The sequence below is a fragment of the Hemicordylus capensis genome, chromosome 2 (assembly GCF_027244095.1).
Source record: "Hemicordylus capensis ecotype Gifberg chromosome 2, rHemCap1.1.pri, whole genome shotgun sequence".
NCBI classification, from domain to species: Eukaryota; Metazoa; Chordata; class Lepidosauria; order Squamata; family Cordylidae; genus Hemicordylus; species Hemicordylus capensis.
Genome location: NC_069658.1, coordinates 247,801,863 through 247,814,330, shown reverse-complemented (window position 1 = coordinate 247,814,330; position 12,468 = coordinate 247,801,863).

The window sequence follows — 12,468 nt, the reverse complement described above, 5'->3', positions numbered from 1 at the left end:
CTTAGTTACTTTGGTTTTTTGTGTGAAATCAATTAGCTTCTTTTGGTTCTGGTTTTGCTGTGTGTGTGTCCCATTCCTCCCTGCTGGTTGTTGTTGGTTCCTCTCCCCCCCCCCCAGACTTTCTGCCCATTGTTCCCAGGTGTTGTTTTTTTTTTTTACCCCAGGCCCCCTGCCACAGACTAGCCCCCAACCACACACACCCTCTCTGCTCCCCCCACCCCACCTCTTTTCCTCCTTGCCCCCGACTCTCTCCACTCACCCCAGGCCCCCTGCCACACACTAGCCCCAACCACACACACCCTCTCTGCTCCCCCACCCCACCTCTTTTCCTCCTTGCCCCCGACTCTCTCCACTTACCCCAGGCCCCCTGCCACACACTAGCCCCCAACCACACACACCCTCTCTGCTCCCCCCACCCCACCTCTTTTCCTCCTTGCCCCTGACTCTCTCCACTTACCCCAGGCCCCCTACCACACACTAGCCCCCAACCACACACACCCTCTCTGCTCCCCCCACCCCACCTCTTTTTCTCCTTGCCCCCGACTCTCTCCACTTACCCCAGGCCCCCTGCCACACACTAGCCCCCAACCACACACACCCTCTCTGCTCCCCCCACCCCACCTCTTTTCCTCCTTGCCCCCGACTCTCTCCACTTACCCCAGGCCCCCTGCCACACACTAGCCCCAACCACACACACCCTCTCTGCTCCCCCCACCCCACCTCTTTTCCTCCTTGCCCCCGACTCTCTCCACTTACCCCAGGCCCCCTGCCACACACTAGCCCCAACCACACACACCCTCTCTGCTCCCCCCACCTCTTTGGACCGCTGCTACTGCTGTGTCCTCCCCCCACACCTGAATCCCCCCTCCCTGCTGCGCTGCGCTTCTCCTCTCTCCTCTTTCTCTCTATCATCTCTCTTTCTCCTCTCTCTCTCTTTCTTTTCTCTCTCTCTCCTCTCTTTCTCTTTGTCCCTGCCCCCCCTCTCTTTTCTCTCTCTCTTAGTCTTTTCTCTCTCTGCTCCCCTTCACTTTCCACCTCCTCTCCCACAGCTGCAGCCACACACAGTAGCCTACCCACCTGGCGGCTGCCATCGGTTTTTTTTTCTTTTTATAGTTTTTGGTTGATTTTGTCTCTGCTTGGGGGTGAGTTGAGCGACACAAACAGTGTTGTCTCCTCACTTCTGCCCCTCCATCGTTGTTGAACTACCCCGGTTGCCTGTGTGCCTCGTGCGGCCGCCCTGCTGTGTCTCAGCCCAGGGTGGCTGGCTGGCGGCGGCGAATCCGTGACCAGCAGTGAGCGGCAGGAGAAGGACCGGAAGAAGAGGGGTTAGTGCGTGTGCGATTGTGCACCTTTTGTTGCCCCTTTCTCTCCCTAGCTGGCGGTTTTAAATAGGGACACCCCTATTCTGAAATGCATTTGGGTGTGGGGAGGAGGGAGGGAACCTTGGAGAGGAGATGTACTGTTGTAAAACTTGTGTCTTCATGCCCATGCCCAGTAAAGAAATTGCTGCTGTGTGTTGCGTTGCATTGCATGCGTCTTGCAGGTGGTTTTTGAACAGGTGCCTTCCAGAGTGCTTCCTTGCCTCTGGGGCAGTCTGAGTGGGGTCCAGGGTTCTGATGCGATGCTGCCACTGCTGGGCCCATGCCATGCCAGAGTGCTTCCTTGCCTCTGGGGCAGTCTGAGTGGGGTCCAGGGTTCTGATGCGATGCTGCCACTGCTGGGCCCATGCCATGCCAGAGTGCTTCCTTGCCTCTGGGGCAGTCTGAGTGGGGTCCTGGCTGGTCTCTGATGCTGCCACTACATGCTGGGCCCATGCCATGCCAGAGTGCTTCCTTGCCTCTGGGGCAGTCTGAGTGGGGTCCTGGCTGGGCTCTGATGCTGCCACTACATGCTGGGCCCATGCCATGCCAGAGTGCTTCCTTGCCTCTGGGGCAGTCTGAGTGGGGTCCTGGCTGGGCTCTGATGCTGCCACTACATGCTGGGCCAATACACACGCATGATGATGATCATGATGTTCAATCCATGAGGCTGCCATCAAGTGTTTGCTGCTGCTTGCTTGCCATGGCATTGGGCAGGCAGAGTCACAGAGTGGGTGGGTTCAACCTCTGTGTTGGTGTGACTGGGTTCTGGTTTTGGTTGTGTGCAATTTAGAGTCACTAAATAGGCTGCATTGAGTTTGAACCACCCCCCAGAACCCACACTTTGTGTTCCAGTTCACTAAATAAGGGTTTCCTCCTTTGATCTGCAGGTTCCCAAGCGTTGACTGCATCCCTCCCCCACCCCCGGTAGGTGCTGTGCCCTCCCCCCATCCACTCCCCCCCCCAAAAAAGCTAAAAACTTGCCACCCACACCACAACTACTCCACCCAACTGCCCGTGCCACCCTCCCACACCGGGGTTCCACCCTTTAACCCCCTATTTTTCTAAAAAAAAACCCTCCCAGACCCATCTCCCCAATTGGCTTGGTGGTTGACTCCCAAATTCAAAAAGGACACCCTCCCCCTCACTTCGATTGGCTTCCCCCCCCATATCAAAAAGTCTTCCTTTCCCCCCCATTGGCTTCCTTTTTTCAAAACAAACTTCCCCCCCGCCGCCTCCAAATCAGCTGCCTTTTTTTTGGCCCCTAAGCCCCTCCAAATTATTTTTTTGACCCTGTCTGGCCTTCCTCCTAAAGTCTCCCTCCTTCTGACCTAGCAGCATGTCTGAGCGCCGTGTGGCGGGCAGGGCTCGCTCAAGGCTGGCAGGCAGAGGTGGGAGAGGCCAGGTGCGGGGTGCGCCTGCGGCACGGGGAGGGAGAGGACGCGGGGAGCCTGAGGACACCCCAGTTCTCCCCATTGGAGAATTCTTTGCTCCGGCCCCATCTTTGGTGCGCAGGATTCAGTTCCCCACGCCTGCTGCCGCCAATCGCGGCAGAGGCAGAGGCACTGTTAGGGCTGTGGCGGGTCCCTCCTCGCCGGCGGCACCAGGTGCTGCTGAGCTACCGCCAGTTGTTGAGGTGGAGGAGACTGTGGAGTTGGAAGAGCAGGTAGAGGGCGGTGAGGACCGTGCGGCTGGCAGCGATGCAGCCAGGTTCTCCCTCCCTCTGGGGCCCCTTCCCCCTATCCTTTCGCCGCTCAGTGGGGCCCCCCCTCGTGAAGCCCGACACTCTGGTGGGGAGCGGTCTGGCGAGGTGGTGGAGGAGAGGCCTGCCTCTCCGATGCCAGTTCAGCCGGGCCCTTCCTCCGCTGTGGAGGGCGGAAGGGGCGGGTTGGGTGGCAGCAGTGGGCAGGCAGCGGCGGCCGCCCCCCCCCTAGGACTGCAGCCACCCTGCGAGAAACGGCCTAGGACGGCGCCCAGGGCGCAGGAGGCCAAGGGCAGTGGTGCATGGGTGCATTTTGAGGTTCCTCAAGATGACCCATTCCACGCCCGCTGTGTCCACTGCAGGATGCTTGTCAGCCGTGGAAGGGACCCTGCGCACCTGGGTACGACGCCTATGTGGAGACACCTAGAGCGTCACCACCCAGGTCTCAGGGGACAGGCTGGCAGCGCTAGTGCGCCTTGTGCATCTGCCACTAGGGCGGGCAGCGGCAGTGTGCCAGCCAGCAGGCAGGCTACACTGCCCGTCCAGCGGTGGACGCAGTCCTCGGGCAGCCAGCGTATTGTTCGCGTGGACCATCATCACCTCACCCGCCTCATAGGGGAGATGATTTCCACCGATGACCAGCCGTTTCAGGTGGTCGAGAACAACGGCTTCCGCCGTATTCTCCAATACCTGGCTCCCGAATACGTCATCCCCTCAAGGACGACGTTCAGCCGGAACGTGGTCCCCTCCCTGTACCGCCGGTGCAGGGAGCTCGTGTCGGCCGAGCTGCGTGCAGCTCCGGCCGGGACAAGCGTGCATTTCACGACTGACCTCTGGACCAGTGTCAGTGGGATGCACGCTTCTTTCCTGGCCCTCACTGCCCACTGGTGGGGACCGGAGAGTGAGGGGACCTCCGCGGGCGATGCTTCCGGGTCCGGCGCGGCTCCCGATGCACTACGGCACAGGTGGGCCGTCCTGCACGTGGAGACGATGGACACGAGGCACACCGCGGAGGAGGTGGCGGCCGTACTCGACCGCCAGATAGAGGAGTGGATTGGCGGGTGTCCACACCTCTCCCGCGGCTTCATTGTCACCGACAATGGAGCCAACGTTACCGCCGCTGTCGAGACAGTCATGGACTGTGTGAACATACGGTGTATGGCACACACGCTCCATCTGACCGTCAGGGACGCCCTTGGCCTTAAGGAGCTGAGGGCGTCCCAGGAGAAGGGGGCCCGCCCCATCGCAGGTGCTGTTGCTGCCACGGCCACGCTTGTGGATAAGTCCCGCAAGCTGGCCGCCCACTTCCACCGCAGCGAGAAGTCCAGGAGACTGCTTCGCCAGAAGCAGGATGACCTTGGCCTTCCTCGCCATCTCATCCCTACGGATGTGGAGACGCGGTGGAACTCCACCTTCCTCCTGTTCCAGCGCCTGTTGGAGCAGGAGAGAGCCCTTGTCGCCCTGGCGAGGGACGAGTCCTTGGATGTCTGCGACTTCTCGAACGCAGAGTGGAAGCAGATGTCCGAGGCGGTGTCGGCACTCGAGCCCTTCCAGCTTGCCACGAAGGGCTTGTGTGGCGACACCACTCCCTTGAGCCAGGCGCTGCCCACAGCTGTTGGTCTCGAGAAGCTGATGGGTGGACTCCATATCTCTCTGACCACGCCAGAGGGTCGTGCTCTGGCTGGGAGGCTGAGGTCTGGGGTTGACAAGCGGCTCGTTGATGTGCTGGGAGACAGGGAGGAGTATGTCCTCGCTTGTCTCTGTCACCCAGCCCTCAAGGGCAATGCCGTGAGTGCCGACGACTTGCCCAGGTGGAAGGGCATCCTGGTCGAGAAGGTTAGGGAGGAGGAGGCCGCTAGGGCCCGCAGAGACCAGGGTGTTGGTAGTGGTGCGGGGGCAGCCCTCGCGGCCCAACCCGCACCCAGCAGCAGCATGGGCGGCCAGCCGGCGTCAGCTTCCCCTTCCCCTCCCTCTTCCCAGTCCAGCAGCGCGGCATCCCAGGCGGCGCCATCGCAGCAGCCATTTGCTACCGACTCGAGATCCGCCCAGTGGTTTCAGCGGTTCTGCTATGGCGCCATGCCTGGTATGCGGGAGGCTCGACCTGCCAGGCCCCCCTCCAGTGCTGAGCAATGCGTTGCGCAGTACTTGGAGGAGCCTGTGGAGGGAGACGGCGTGGACTGCGCACAGTTCTGGGCGAGCCGCCGCCAAGTCTGGCCGGACCTGGCGGTGGTGGCTGTGCGCCTCCTCTCCTGCCCCCCAACCAGTGTCCAGAGCGAGCGGGTGTTTTCACGTGCCGGGGACGTGGTGACACCCTCTCGCTCCCGCTTGGACCCTGGTCTGGTGGAGCAGCTGGTCTTCCTTAAGGTGAACCTCCCCTTGTTGGGCTACCCCAAGCTTGAGTTTGAGACGGGCGAGTGATTACCGTGGGTTGCCCCATGGTTGGTCACCTGCCTGGCTCGACCTCTGCTTATCCCTCCCCTCCCCCCTTCCACCTCTAGCTGAGCTGACGTGACAGATGCTGAGCCGTGCCAGCCAGTTGCAGCGTGTAGTGTGCCCACACAGAGATGCAGTTGTAGTAGTAGTTGTAGTGCTGCGACTGGCCAGATGTTTACAATGCCCACGCCCACCTAAAAAGAAACCCAATGCTGACCAGCACAGGCCCTTTATCTATCCACCTGTCAGCATTTGGGGACCTGGCGTGGGCACGGCACACCCCCCCAAAGTAGCACAGCCCACGGAGTACTAGACTTAGCGGCAGCGGCGGGTATACGTTCAAAAATGCAGTGTAGATATGTAAATACTGTATGTAAATAAACATGTAAATAATTTTTTCTTTAAAAACCCCATGTCAAAATCAAGCCTCAAAATTATGCAAAAGAAAGAAAAAAAGGTGACAAAGGGAGAACAAAATGATGAATGCCAAATGAATTGATTTTATTGAAAATGTCACCAGAAATCATGTGTGGGGGGCTTGGTTTACATGGAGAAAATGATTGGGTGATTTTTTGAAATGAAACGAATGAATTATTATCATCTTATGTTCATCTTGATTGTGGTCACTGTTGATGTTGGCTGATGGCAAAAAACCCAAAACCATCAGAATAGCAATGAACTGGCTGCCAACACAACATATTGATTGATAACTGTGCAGGGGGGGAATTGGGTCTGTGTGTGTGTGTGTGTGTGGTGCAGGCTCAGTCTGTCTCTTCCTGTTGTGTGTCTGTCTGTCTGTCTGTCTGTGTGAATGGATGCCTAGCACTGTCTCTGTGTGTGGATGCTTTCTGTGTGTAGTGTGGTGTGTGTCTGTCTACATGTTTTTTTCCTCCCCCCTCCAACTCCCTCCATCCTTCCCCTCTCATCCTCTCCCCTTCCTCTTCACCACCTTCCATCCTCCCTCCCTTCCAGCCCACCACCGCCTCAACTGCCCCCAACCCCGGTCTGGCAGATGATGAGAGTCTGGTCTCTCCCACCGAAGCACACACGTGAGCACGTGTGTGCACAAATATGTGGCTGACCAACTCTGAGCCGGACCCTCCCCCCTTCAATCCCCTCTACATCCCTCTCCCCCTCCCCTTTCCTCCCCCCTGCCTCCCAGCCTCCCTCCCTGCCTCCCTCCCCCCTCCTAGCTAGCAGCGCACACATACACACACAAAACACCTGTGGTGGCAAACACCACCAGCACACATGCACTCACACTGGTGCCACCACCTCTGCCTTGGGCCTCTGTGTCCTTGAGCAGATATGTGGTGGTGGACCAGAGAAGCATTTCTTTCCAGCAAGGCAAAAGGCATGCACTCACTGCACACACACACACACACACACACGAAGAGGTGAAGACGAGAAGAGGCAACTTCTAGAACCAGCAGCAGCAGGTGAGTGTCGTGTAATTGTGTTGCTTCCCAAGGCCACTGCCCATGCTCAATGCTCAGTCTGCTGAAACTAAAGAACTAGCTACAGTCACCCTTCCTCACATGCAGCTCAGCTCAGCTCAGCTCAGCTGCACAGCACACTGACTAACTAGACACTACAGCTGGTGGTAGAAAAAACAGAAGTCTAGATTCTAGAAGATGTCCTGGTGGATTTTAAACTTTCAAATCTGTGCTAGGATTGCCTCGCCCGCCTCCTCCTCCTCCTCCTCCTCCTCCTGCCTGTAATTGTGCCCTCTCCCCTTGCAGTTGCGCCGTCGTGATGGGTTGGTGATGTGCGTGCGCCGTCTACTTGTTAGCTCTCTCCTCCTCATGTTGGCTGGGCTTGCCAGGCACTGGCTGGCAGCAGCTGTTGGCTGTGTGCTAGGCTCAGGCTGTGGCGCGCGTGACTGGACTGGGAATGTTATTGTAGCGGCAACACTGGCTGTGGTGGTAGCAGTAGTAGCTGTTGTTGTTGCTGGGCTGGTGGCTGCTGGCCTGTGCTGACTCTGCGCACTTGGTCTGGTCTGGTCTGGTCATTGGGATGCAGATGTAGGGTGTGTGTGCATCATCCATGGGGAGCATCAGAGCAGAGCAGAGCAGGTTGGCTGGCTTCTGTCTGTCGGGCCTAGTCAGTGGCAGGCACTGAGTGAGGCGGTGGTTTCTTTGGGCATCACGTCACCCATCATGCGGAGCAGCAGGTCTGCTGCTCTGCTGCTCCGCCTCCTGCTTCTTCTCTGTGTGTGCTGCTCTTGTGCTTAGTGTGCTGCTCCGCTGCTGCTGCTGTGCTGGCAGGCAGCACAGCTGTGGCCTTTTTGTTAGATCAGAGAGTGGGTGTTGTCTCTCTGAGTGTCCTCCTCTTACTTGCTTGGATAGGAGTGGTGGTAGTAGGTAGGCATTAAGATGGACTGACTAGGTGTTACGTGTTAGGGCGCCCAGAGAGAGGCGCCAAAAAGATGGGGTGGCAATTGTTGGGTTGCTCCTAGTATTATTGGTGAATTTCTGAAGAAAAATTTTTTTTCCATTGGCTAGAATGGGGGTTCGGGGCTGCCCCAGACCCGCCTCTGTGGGGTGGCAGCACCCCCAAAGTGGGTCCGGGGCCATGGCAAAAATGCCCTCAGTCCCTCCCAGCAATCCCCGTAGAGATAGGAGTGATGGTTCTGTTGTTTTTCTGAGGTGTTCTGAGTGAGTGTGGATTCTGTGATAGCAAATGAGAGTGGATTCATGGTGTCTCATTGGAAATCTCATAAGCTATCATAGAATCTACACTCAGAATACCTCAGAAAAACAACAGAACCATCACTCCTATCTCTACGGGGATTGCTGGGAGGGACTGAGGGCATTTTTGCCATGGCCCCGGACCCACTTTGGGGGTGCTGCCACCCCACAGAGGTGGGTCTGGGGCAGACCCGAACCCCCATTCTAGCCAATGGAAAAAAAATTTTTCTTCAGAAATTCACCAATAATACTAGGAGCCACCAATTGCCTTGGGATTTTTGGGGTGGAGGACACCCATGGGTGGCTACCACCCACCCCAGCTTTTTTGCCCCTAAGGGCTCCACATTGTGAGTTATGGGCAAAAATTTATTTTTTGAAAAAAATTTGTAAAAAATCAGAGGAAGGTCCAATCGACTTGAAATTTGGGTGGCAGGTAGAACACAATGTCCCCTTCAAAACCAGCCACTTTTTGTGATCCGAACCGGTTCGGTTCGGATCCGAACCGGTTCGAAACCGAACCGGACCGGGGGGGTGGTCTGCCAAAACCAAAACCGAACCACCCCGGTCCGGTCCGGACCCGGTTCGGACCCGAACCGAACCGGGAGAACCGGTTTTATGCACATCCCTACTTATGGATTCTGAGGATACTTTACTGATGCAGAGAATCAACTGTACAGACAGAAGGAAGCTTGAGGAGCAATTCCTTACCTACATTTTGGGAGGAGAGCTTTTGGGTGACGGATAAAAATTGAAGATATGGTTTATGAGGTTTAGCAGGGGACTTCAGTAAAATGAAGGAACTCACATGTTTGGGGGCAGGATCTGCACCCTGCCCAAGCTTGCCCTTGCAAGCTTTGCCCCCGTGCCCCACCACTCTATGCAATAACAATAAGCTTTTGATGTATTGTTGATGTTTTAATGTATAGGCAGAATTTCAACAGGTGTTGCTTCCATCTTCATATGCCAGACAAATTGGTACCTGGTGAATGTCTGGCTGTTAGATAACTGTTAAAAGCCCTGGCCTCTCAGGGCCCTTACAAGGAACTCAGCAGTCCCTTCCCCTTATAAGGTAGAAGACTTTGGTAAAAGCCAAATAGGACTACGGCCTAGCAGTTTTGAGGTAAAATGGAGGAGGAGGGCACTGTCAGAAGGAGCCAAAATGTAACAATGGGGTGGGGAATGCATGTTTGGCCTACAAACACAACTTTAGGAACATAGGACATAGGAGGCTGCCATATACTGAGTCAGACCATTGGTCCATCTAGGTCAGTATTGTCTACACAGACTGGCAGCGGCTTCTCCAAGGTTGCAGGCAGGAATCTCTCTCAGCCCTATCCTGAAGATGCTGCCAGGGAGGGAACTTGGAACCTAGATGCTCCATCCCCTAAGGGGAATATCTTACAGTGAGAAGTGCTCACACTTCTAGTCTCCCTTTCATATGCAACCAGGGTGGACCCTGCTTAGCTGAGGAGACAAATCATGCTTGCTACCACAAGAGCAGCTCTCCTCCTGGCTTTGATCTTAGACCTATGGCTTAGATCTCTCTCAGCCCTAGCCTGGAGATGCTACCAGGGAAGGAACCTGGAAGCTAGTTGCTCTTCCCAGAGTGGCTCCATCCCCTGAGGGGAATATCTTACAGTGCTCACACTTCTAGTCTCCCATTCATATGCAACCAGGGCAGACCCTGCTTAGCTAAGGCGGCAAGTCATGCTTACTACCACAAGACCAGCTCTCCTATTTCAGGTGACACTAGCCTATTCCAACCGCTTCAGTCTCTTGTGGCTCTAGAACCGGTTCCCTACTTCCAGGCAGTTTACTTTGTTTATTCCTTATGGGCAGAGTGGCTCCAAAGCATCATCACCCAGATGGGGATGAGAGTGGAGCCGCCGAGCAGATGTTGGGAAATGCCGTCGAGAGCTCTGGGAGCCAAATGTAGGCATATTCAAGTCCAGGACTCCCAGGGTAGCATTCTCTGTTTCACATGCAGGGCCAGCAAGACAGGCAGAGTTGAGAGGTCTCAATGGGCAAATGAGACAGTGGTGCCGGGAGAAGAGGTTTAGATTTGTTAGGCACTGAGATGCATTTGGGGGCAAGAAAGCCAGTGTGGTGTAGTGGTTAGAGTGCTGGACTAGGACTGGGGAGACCCGAGTTCAAATCCCCATTCAGCCACAATAGTTGCTGGGTGACTCTGGGCCAGTCACTTCTCTCTCAGCCTAGCCTACTTCACAGGGTTGTTGTCAGGAGAAACAGGGTTGTTGTCAGGAGAAGTATGTAGTAAACCGCTCTGGGCTCCTTGGAGGAAGAGCGGGATATACTGTATATAAGTCTGTACAAAAGGGATGGGCTATATTTGAACCAAGAAGGAACCAGACTGCTAGTGCTTAAAATGAAAAAGGTTGCAGAGCAGATTGTAAAATGACACCTTGGCTGTGTGTGGGGGAGGGGGTTGCCCACAGGAACTGGGTGGTATCTGGTTCGGCAAGCAAAATCCCCTAAGGTGCAAGGGTGCAAACTCTTCAAATAAACCCGAAGGGGACAGAGTATAACCAGGAGTAGAACAGATGGACAGCTGGTCAAAAAGGTCAAATGACAATAAGGGAGATAGCACATGCCAATGGCAGGCAAGAGACTTGACATATAGGTGTTTATATGTCAGTGCCGGAAGCCTCTGAGCCAAGATGGCCGAGCTGGAGTGCTTGGTTGCTAACGAAAACATAGATATAGTGGGCATAACGGAGACATGGTGGAACAGTGAGAACCAGTGGAACATGGTTATTCCTGGATATAAACTCTATAGAAAGAACAGGGAGGGGCGGATTGGGGATGGAGTAGCACTGTATATTAAAGAAGGGGTAGAATCCAACATGCTAGAAAACCCAGGAGGACCGGAGTACTCCATAGAATCATGATGGGTGACAATACAAGGACTGAAAGGAAATGTGTTACTAGGGATGTGCTATTGCCCTCCAGATCAAAATGCTGAGAGTGACCTGGAGTTGGAGAAGCAAATCGGAGAGGAGTCGAAGAGAGACAGAGCTGTAATAATGGGTGGTTTCAATTACCCTCACATAGACTGGGCAAATTCATGTATGGGTATTGACAGAGAGGCCAAATTTCTAGTCACGCTAAATGTCTGTGCCTCAGAACAGTTGTGGAACCAAGGAGGGGAGAGCTGGTCTTGTGGTAGCAAGCATGACTTGTCCCCATAGCTAAGCAGGGTCTGCCCTGGTTGCATCTGAATGGGAGACTTGATGTGTGAGCACTGCAAGATATTCCCCTCAGGGGATGAAGCCGCTCTGGGAAGAGCAGAAGGTTTCAAGTTCCCTCCCTGGCTTCTCCAAGATAGTGCTGAGAGAGATTCCTGCCTGCAACCTTGGAGAAGCTGCTGCCAGTCTGTGCAGACAACACTGAGCTAGATAGACCAATGGTCTGACTCAGTATATGGCAGTTTCCTATGTTCCTATTGGGGAACAGTGACCATAGTGTGATCTAATTCAGCTGTTATGTGAGTTACTAGGACTGCTCCAGAGCACTGGCTTGATGCTCCAATTATCTTTTGGCTTTAAGTGGAGAAATTAGTTTGGCCTGGGGGAACAGTTTGGTTCCTGTATTAACTTAAGCAAGACTTGGTGTGTCTGGAAAAGATGAGAAAGCAAGAATACAGTTTTAAACTGTCTTAAGAATAAAAAATAGGGTCCAGAAAGCAAACATCAGGTTAAGGAGAGGCAATAAAACTTAGCTAATGTTCTAAACAGTAACCTCAATTGCAATAGCTTTGGCTAAAGTTCTAAACCAGAGCATGGCTTCAGGCTTTCAGTATAAGGTGCCAGAAAGTAGAAAAATAAAGAGGAGAGAAATGGTGAAAAAGAAGAGTAAGATGTCAGACCTAAGTTAAGAACAGCCCTGCTGGATCAGGCTCAAGGCCCCTCTAGGTCAGCATCCTGTTTCACACAGTGGCCCACCAGATGCCACTGGAAGCCTACAGGCAGGAGTTGAGGGCATGCCCTCTCTCCTGCTGTTACTCATCCTTCCTTAGTTAGTTGGACCATTTGTTGCCCATTGGTTAGCCTCTTCTCACTCCTTGATGGTACATGAGAGTCAGAGCCACCAACATGTTCTTGAGGATGGAAATACTTGTACGGTAAAACATATCCTGAGGCAATGGCCAAGCCATTCCTTCTTCCTCCTCCAAGGCGAGGAATGCTTTGTAATACAGGACAGTTCATTGTTACATGAGCTGAGTTCCTGGGTGGATTTGACCTGACAGCAGCTGAAGGCAACAAGC